This window comes from Mus musculus, chromosome 3 (assembly GCF_000001635.26).
Source record: "Mus musculus strain C57BL/6J chromosome 3, GRCm38.p6 C57BL/6J".
In the NCBI taxonomy this organism is placed as follows: domain Eukaryota; kingdom Metazoa; phylum Chordata; class Mammalia; order Rodentia; family Muridae; genus Mus; species Mus musculus.
In genome coordinates, this window is record NC_000069.6 from 72,735,826 (window position 1) to 72,744,860 (window position 9,035).

A 9,035-nucleotide genomic window follows, 5' to 3' on the forward strand; every position below is an offset into this window, starting at 1 on the left:
CTGATGTTATTAGCTTCCTGTAGTCAACTGTACAAAATCTGTGTGTAGAAAGAAGTAGTAGTTAAGATGTGTCTTTGGAACCGTGCATCAGAAGTTTTATTCATGGTTATTCGTGTGCAGAATACCATGGTGGCAGGAGTATGTGGTGAACGCCAGGTGTTTCCCTGATTGTCCACTAAAATAAAAGATGATGGGTGATATAGGAAGGAGAAAATAAAAGATGGGTGAGAAAGCAAGGAGTGGGGGGGGGCACAGTAAGCTTCAGTCAGGTTGTTTCTCTCTCTCTCTCTCTCTCTCTCTCTCTCTCTCTCTGTCTGTCTGTGTGTGCATGCGTGTGTGTGTGTGTGTGTGTGTGTGTGTGTGTGTGTGTGTGTGTGTGTGTGTTTGGGGGAACATTTTGGTAGGTAGACATTTTGGCAATATTAATTTTCCCAATCCATAAATTTTGAATGCCTTCAGACATATTTTTTAATTCCATTTGATTTCAGTTTCTCCTATCAATGTTATACCTATCTGGTAAATGTTCATGGATATCTAATTCTTGTAATTATTTGAAATGAGATATCTTTCTGGATTTGTAGTTCCAATAGTTCATTATTGGTCAAAATGATAAGAGTATCCATCTTTCCCAACATATATGACAGGCACTAAGTGCCATTTTAATATTATTTAAAGGATATAAAAGTTTAGTCTTCCTGTATTCATGGCAATTTACTCTGAGGTTCAATTTCTATTAAAAAAAAAAAAAGCAAGGATGAGGAAATCCACTTCCTAATTAGAAGCTCCATGGCTTCCCTAGCTGCCTTCAATTAAGAAGTATCAAATAGCTAGACAAACTAACCCTGAGCCATTAGCAAACATCTGGAACATACCATGTGGATACATTAAGTCTACATAAAGAATGCTGACTGGCCTGGCTCTTGAAAGTGTAGCCACAGTCAGGGATGTAGGGAACCTTTTGTAGCTGATTTCTCTATCTCAATACTCAGTGAACTCTAGCTAACCCTGATTTTTTTTTTTTTTTACTATCTTTGTAAAAGTGAGAGCACTTGCCCTGGTGGAAGAACAGTTGTGGCTAGTGCTAAGAGGCACATGTTTGGCATTAAATGGAAGTCGTGAAGACTGTGACACATACTTTTGTTTAGCCCTTGGGATTTGTTATATATATATCTAGAGAGAGAAAGAGAATACAAAAGAAACCGAGAAAGACACAGAGGTGAAAATAGAGCAGTAACCATAAACAACACAAAAGAGTTTGTTTTGTATCAATATTTAAAATGAAGTAAATAAAAATATCTTTAAAATGAGTGTCAATTTCTCAGTTTTGTTACCTGCTGTTGTGATAAAATACTCTGACAGAAATAATTTATGGAAAAAGGGGTTTATTTGGCTTACAATTTCTAGTTACAACTTATCATTGTTGGAATGTCAGGTTAACATTAATTTGAAGCAAATGGTTACATTGTGATTCTCAATAGATAAGAGAGAATGAAGAATTCATGCATGTAGTCTTGTGATCTGCTCACTTTCCCAGCTCATAAAATCCACTATCCTGTCAAAGGAATGATGTTACCCATGGTGGCAGTACATATGTCTTTCTACTAATAAAGATAATCTCTATAGACAAGCCCTTAGAGCTGACTAAACCTAGACTATCTCCCACTGAGACTACCTAGGTGATCGATGCACAATTATGCTAATCATTATAATTAAAAAGATACCCCTTTTGGTTAATCATTAATTGCTCATTCGATTTGCTTTTTTTATAAATACCTCCCTATAGAAGAGACAGTTAAAATTTTGCTAGCTTTTATATTGCTTATTTTCCTTCTTCCTACTTCATTGGTAAATTCGATGCCAAACAGGAAGATATTACAATTTAACATTTTAAAATAATAAGTGTTTATTTACTTTTTATTAAGTATCTATTTAAGGAAGCTAAACTGTCTCTATTTCTACTAGAATAAATTTCAACTCTAAGGAGCTTTACATATTTAGTTAATTTCAAAATTCAGCTTTAAACAGGCATGCAAGCCTTGCCATAGATACATACATGAGGCACAGGAATGAGAATTCAACTATAATGATATTTTTGAATATTAAACTGATAAGAACAGATACTACACTTGATCTTAGCCAAAAGGGTGAGAAGCAATTATATGTTGTCCCGCAGATATATTATAAATATATCTTTCATATGCAAAATGTTAAGCTTTTATAATGATTAAAATAAATGTAAATAGATTGGTCACCATACATCTGACAAAAGACATACTACCTAGTCACATTTTCACTGAAATACCAACCTTTATCTGATATTTCCTAGTAAAAATGCATAAACACCTTTAAACATTTTTATAACTCCAGAATAATAGTAGAAATCAATGGCTATTTCTTAACCAATTTACATGTTCTAATGTTCAAGGGTGAACATTTTGTACTAAAAGAGATTTTATACTGATTATCGCCCTTTGAAGAGAAGCAAGTGATATGTTTTATATATAAAATACAAAACTGGATAAATATTCCCTTACATCACAAGAATTTGTTCTGTGAAACAGAAATGCTTTGTATTTTTTAAGGTAAAGTTGGTCAAAGTCCACTGTAACATTGGTAATTTCCTATAAATAATCACCAATCTGTAGGGCTTCTTATGTATTTAGAATTACTTTCCTTTGGTTGGCACAGTAAGAGTCTGACAAAAATCTTCCTTTTATTTGGGTGATTTCGTTGATGATTCAACACTAACCAAGTTAAAAGGAACACTGGTATAGAAAAAAATGTTTTCAGGTAACTCTCACTGTCTTGTTGAATGGCTCTTATTGCCTTTTATGATCTCTTTGCCCATTTGATTTTGTGAAGTGTATTTTTGAAGATGGAAAAAAAGTTCTAATGTTTTCAAAATGGACCTGTGTTGGGCATTCGTTCTAATATCAGCCTTTGAAGCTCTGTTGGCTAATTCATCACCCTTAGAAACTTTGCCCATTTGTGAGCTCTACAGAGAAACTGAATTCTTAGCAGGCAGCCATATGGCTTCAGAGAAGTCAACTATGTTTCCTATGAAAAATTTTAGTTCTGAATTTAAATGGAAAACTTTTCCTTTTAAAGTGTTCTCTATTGCATAATACACAATAAATATATATTTGATAATGAGTATTTATATAAAGTCTAGAATCTACTTTCGGATGCAGTTACTGCTATTAACACAAAGCATGTGCAGAATGAATTCTAGATGAAACAGGTTTCAAATCAATACACCTTGAGTGACCTAAACAATCCCCTTTTTATCCCAACTAAGTGACATATCAGCCAACCATATTAAATATGCTTCATAAACAAAAATATCAGATGAACCAGAGCAGAATTTTTTCATCAAAATATACTTTACTCAATGTCAAGGAAGAAATATAGGCAATTTGAGTTGGTCAATGTTTCTTCAAATTCTAGGGCACAAATTAAAGGAACAAGAATATCAGCATATAACTTTTTAATAAAACATTGTGCTCACTATAAAAGAGTTGGAATACATTGTAACACATTAATAGTCTAAGACATTATCTCTGTTTGTATAAAAACAAGAGATATAATAGAGTCCTAAATCCTTTGATATATACTTAATATTAATACTAAGGAGACAAAGATATTCATACCTATATTCAGAGAGAGACAGAGATATCTGTTACAGAAGCAAGCTCTAGATATTGGTACCAAATCAGAATATTTCACCATGTTGAAAAGCTAATGATAAGGATGATACTAGCACAACCAGACTATTTACCATAATATTATGATAACCTCTAGTCTCAATCTCAATAGTCCTTGCTTATTTCTGAAGCCTCATGACCTTCACTCTCCATATCTTTTTCAGCATTCTAATCAGAATAGCCTATTTAAAGTTCTTATAGCATACCAGGGCTCTTATGGCCATAGTTCCAAACTTCTCTACATATATCCTAAAAACTATCTTTAAAGATGTGTGAACCTATGCAATCACATTCATCACATGAAGAATCCTGTGATGGCAAATTACTCCCAGTACTCATTTTCTTTATTAATTACTCTTCCCATCATAATAGCCATATAATTGATAAGACACAGGATGGGGATGAAAGGATGGACCATGTAGAGACTGCCATATCCAGGGATCCACCCCATAATCAGCATCCAAACGCTGACACCATTGCATACACTAGCAAGATTTTATCGAAAGGACCCAGATGTAGCTGTCTCTTGTGAGACTATGCCGGGGCCTAGCAAACACAGAAGTGGATGCTCACAGTCAGCTAATGGATGGATCACAGGGCTCCCAATGGAGGAGCTAGAGAAAGAACTCAAGGAGCTAAAGGGATCTGCAACCCTAAAGGTGGAACAACATTATGAACTAACCAGTACCCCGGAGCTCTTGACTCTAGCTGCATATGTATCAAAAGATGGCCTAGTCGGCCATCACCGGAAAGAGAGGCCCATTGGACACACAAACTTTATATGCCCCAGTACAGGGGAACGCCAGGGCCAAAAAGGGGAAGTGTGTGGGTAGGGGAGTGGGGGTGGGTGGGTATGGGGGACTTTTGGTATAGCATTGGAAATGTAAATGAGCTAAATACCTAATAAAAAATGAAAAAAAAAAAAAAAAAGGACACAGGATGGGGAAAAGATTCATTTTGATTCACTGCGTGAGAGGGTGTAGCCATCCATCGTGGCAGGAAAAACAAAGCAGTAGAACCCATTAGTAGCTTTGCCAAAAGGAGGCAGCTACTAAAGCCCTGGCAGCAGTCAAGCAGAGAGACTGTTCTAGAACAATGAGTAGCCAATAGTCCATCAGACTCACTCACTGGTGACGTGTTTTCTTCAGTGAGTCATCTATGCATTCTTCCATAGCTTTCTAAAACAAGGCAAACAGCAGTCTATTACGTATTCACAGTTTATCATGGCGGGGCAGGGGGCGGGGGGAGGCAGGGGCAAGCACAGCGCTAACTTGACTATGAGGAAGTAAGTTGAATTATGTATACATTCCATAAGCAAAGAATAAACTCTTGTACTTGACAAATTAATTAATTAATTAATTAAAAAATAAAAAATAAAGGATTCACAGTCTTGAGCTCCTTGGTCACATTTGAGTCATACCATAACAGTAGAAATATCCATACTAAAATATACCATTCATACAACTGCACCTGAATCATATTTGCCCAAACAGTTTAAAATATGAGACCATACAAGTCAGCCAGGAACAGATGCCACATAAAATAATAGGAAGGATTTATTTCAACTTTCATATATCTCCCATTTTCTTTTCTTCTTTTCTTCCAAATTCTATTGTTTATTAGAGTACTCACAACCCCATAAATCAACAGGTAATTTTCTTAGAATGAAAGAATAAGCCTTCCCAAATCTATGACTTTTTACATAACAAAAATATGTGCATAGTATGAAACTAAGATTAGACTCTCCTTTGCCCACTGAACATGTGACAGAATGCTATCACCTCTTTGAGAGGCAGAGATTTATATAACATCAGTTTTTATAGTAAGCACATGAAAGCTGTGTATACAAAGGCCTCCTGTGTTGGTAGATGTGAACATATGAAACCCAGGATGCCTATATTTTCTGAGATAATGTTTTTTCTTCTAAACAAATTTGCACTTGAAACTTGTTAATCTACCCAACAAGGAAAGGTCTTTGATAGGACTCTCACAAATTATATGTTCAGTCTCTACATATCCATGATGTTTTAAAATCATGATTGATATGTCCTTAGACTTTCTGGGTCTTCTTTCATAGTCAGTACACTGACATACTGAATAATAAGCATTAAATTGTTGAAAAGTATTGCCAAGATACTTACAATTCATAATTCCTACAAAATTATAGAATCTTTCTTTATAGGAACCTAGAATGTTTCTTACTTTACAATTTAGTATACGTCTAAAAGGTGCTTTCTCAAGATTTCTGCTAATATAGATAATATCCTCTACTGATTAAAAATATTGTTATTATAGAAGTCAAGCCAAATTCTTGTTAACTGTCTCTCTCTCACTCCTGAAATAGTGCCACAGTTGAGTGAGCATTTCCTGGCTATGCTTGTGGGTATCACTGTGAACTTCTTACAGTTTAAATGCTTACATTTTATATTTCATGATTATGTGTATGGTGATTCCCACAATTTTAATAACAATAATTTCTATTGCTGTGAGAAATCCTAATTAGAAGCAAACGTCCATCATTGGTGACCATATGCTACTGAGAACATTCTTCATGAAGGTTCTTAAAAATATTGGTTTCTTTCACTCCAGTGATTTCTGAATTTGTTTAATGAGGTCCTGCGAGGCATTTTTGGAAATAAATCCAGACTTTGAGCTGTAAAATCTTAGAATAAAATTTATTTACAGTTTCGCTTCCATGAACTTACCTGTCACATAACCAATACTGTACGAAAGAAATTCCACAAAATCTACATCATTTATTATGAAGCACCCTTATATTCTGGATTCAAGGCATCAAATCAGTAGACAATCAAGTCTGACCATACATAATCTTGGAGTAATATAATGTTCCAGTTTATGAACAAGAATCTACATTTTAGTTATGCTATACCAGTCTTACAGAGCCTTTTTTTCCTATTAGCAAAAATATCATTTTTCAGTAATACCTCTGAATTATATTAGTTGTATCATCCTAGTTTGCATTTAATTCAGTACCCTAAGGAATAGTTACAGTGTTTCTAACCTACATAGGCTAATATAAGTAAAGACAATGGCCTGAAGGTATTAGGTTTACAGAAATGAAGATCACCATTCATGCAGACTAGATGGTCCTCTGTTAGGTAAAACAGAACTTTTTTGGTATGTTATAAGATAAAAGAATCTTTAACAGCTTGTGGTTGTCATAATCATCATCCAGTTATCCCCCCCCCAAAGTACCTTAAATACCATATTTTACCATGACAACAAATAACTATAAAGGCCATACTGAATTCAGTCTTATCATTTGAAGACTGAATCTCAGCCATTGGATTTAAACCAAAGACATGAGTTTTCTAAGATATTAACTTTTAAAATATGTTTTAGGCTCAAACTAATGTTTTACAATCATTTTGATTGGTTTCAATATATGCATTCTTAGGTGGTGTCAAAAGTGAAATCTCTAGTAACACCCACGTTTATTCTCTTGTATTTTATGGATTCCTTTAATTTATTTTAAATTTTGTATTACAGTTTTTCTTCTTACTTTTAAATTTCCTGATATTCTCTGTTTGGTAGTGGGAATTGAGACAAATAGATTTCAGATTTATTTTAATTTAGTCAGTAGTCAAAGTGGATTTGAGATTCATCGTTGCTATGGTTACCCACAGCACTATCTATTAATTTCTTCACTGGCATAATGTGTTTGAAATGGCAGTTAGCTAGAGGTTCTTCCCCCAATGTCTGCTCTGCCCTTTGCTTTTAGCCCACTGTTGTGGTAGGTGTCATTAAAAATACATGTCTCTTGCAACTGCTTTATCTCTACTTTATGATTATTTGCTTGTAATGTATGTTAGCCTGCTCCCAGGGTTGGCATTTTTGATATCTCGATTGGGCATGGGTTTTAGGCAATGTTTCCCAGGAACCTCACTCTTTTCTGGGTATGGTATTTTCTTTCTCATGTATTTCTTCTCTCCCACCACTCCTTAAAGTTCTTCTTTATGTCTTTTATTCTTTCTCCAGTTGCAATGTTTCTTCATTAACACCATATAAACAATAACAATTTTAGGTCTTCCTCCTTAATATTTTGCACAGCATTATTTTTCACGAGATAAAAACGAGGTAGACAAGTTTACAAGCTTGTTATGATTCTCTCTAGAACAGCATAAGGATAGATAATCATTATCTTCTCAATGAAAGCCTTACATTTTATTTCAATAACATTTTTTATGGAATAAAACTACAGGTCAATATTTTGGCAATGAGAGAAATGAAAATGTATATGAGCATCTAAATTTGCTAATGTTTTCATATACTATAGACATTCTGATTTTTTGAGAAAGTTACAATTCTGCAGGATAGCAATCCATTTATATATGGCACGAAATGTGTATGGAACTCTTTGCCTCTTAACAATCCACACAAGCACTTTATTCTTCTTGTATAGCTCCCACTGGTCATTCATCAGCCTCCAGGAAACTATTTGGGTATCTCATCATGGTTATTTCTTTTTTTAGCTTTTTATTTAAAAGTTAGTTCTTTGATAATTTCTTTTTAACAGTTTTTTTAGTTTTATTTATTATTTATATTCTCATCGTTTAAAACCATTTTCAAATTCAAGTATATTTTGATCAGATCCACCAAGTCCCTTCAGATCCTTTCCTCATTTCTCCATCCATTCATCCATGCATCCACCCATCCATCCCTCTATTCTTCCATTTATTTCTTAAAAACCAAAAACAAAATATAACAACATAAAAAGATAAACTAACATAGCAAAATTCGGTAAGACAAACTAACAGAAATAAAAGAGTCCAAGAGTGGGCATGAGAATCAGTGATACACTCATTTCAACAATCCCATAGAAACACTTAACTGGAAGCCATAGCATATATGCAGAGGACATAGGGCATATCCATGCCATCGTCGTGCATGCTTCTTCAGTTTCTGTGTTTTCTTTATGTCCTCCATTCTCTGGGGTTCTTACTCCCTTTTGTCTTCACCTCTACAGGATTCCCTGAGCTCTGAGAGGAGGAATTTGATGAAGACATTCTATTGAGGGCTGAGAATCAAAGCCCTCTCACTCTGTACATGATATCTCTTTTGGGGGTCTGTATATTTGTTCCACTCTGCTGCAGGAGGAAGATTCTCTGATGATAGTTGAACTGTGTATATAGCAGAATTTTATACAGTGACTTTTAGCCATCTTTTTCATCTGCAAACTCCTTTTCCCACATCAATTCCCCTTACCCACCCAACTCTGTGTCTTCCCTCTTCTCGGATGAAGGTCAACTTGTGCTATCCAAATAGTCTTGAATGTATAGCCTTCTAGTAGACCTGTTTATCAGGGATTAC

The 9,035-nt window shown here is 34.7% G+C and overlaps 1 pseudogene; it reads right to left on the reverse strand.

Moving 5' to 3' along the window:
• Positions 1-2,005: 2,005 nt before the first annotated feature.
• Positions 2,006-2,156, reverse strand: Gm22451 (annotated as a pseudogene).
• Between the last annotated feature and the right edge of the window lie 6,879 nt (positions 2,157-9,035).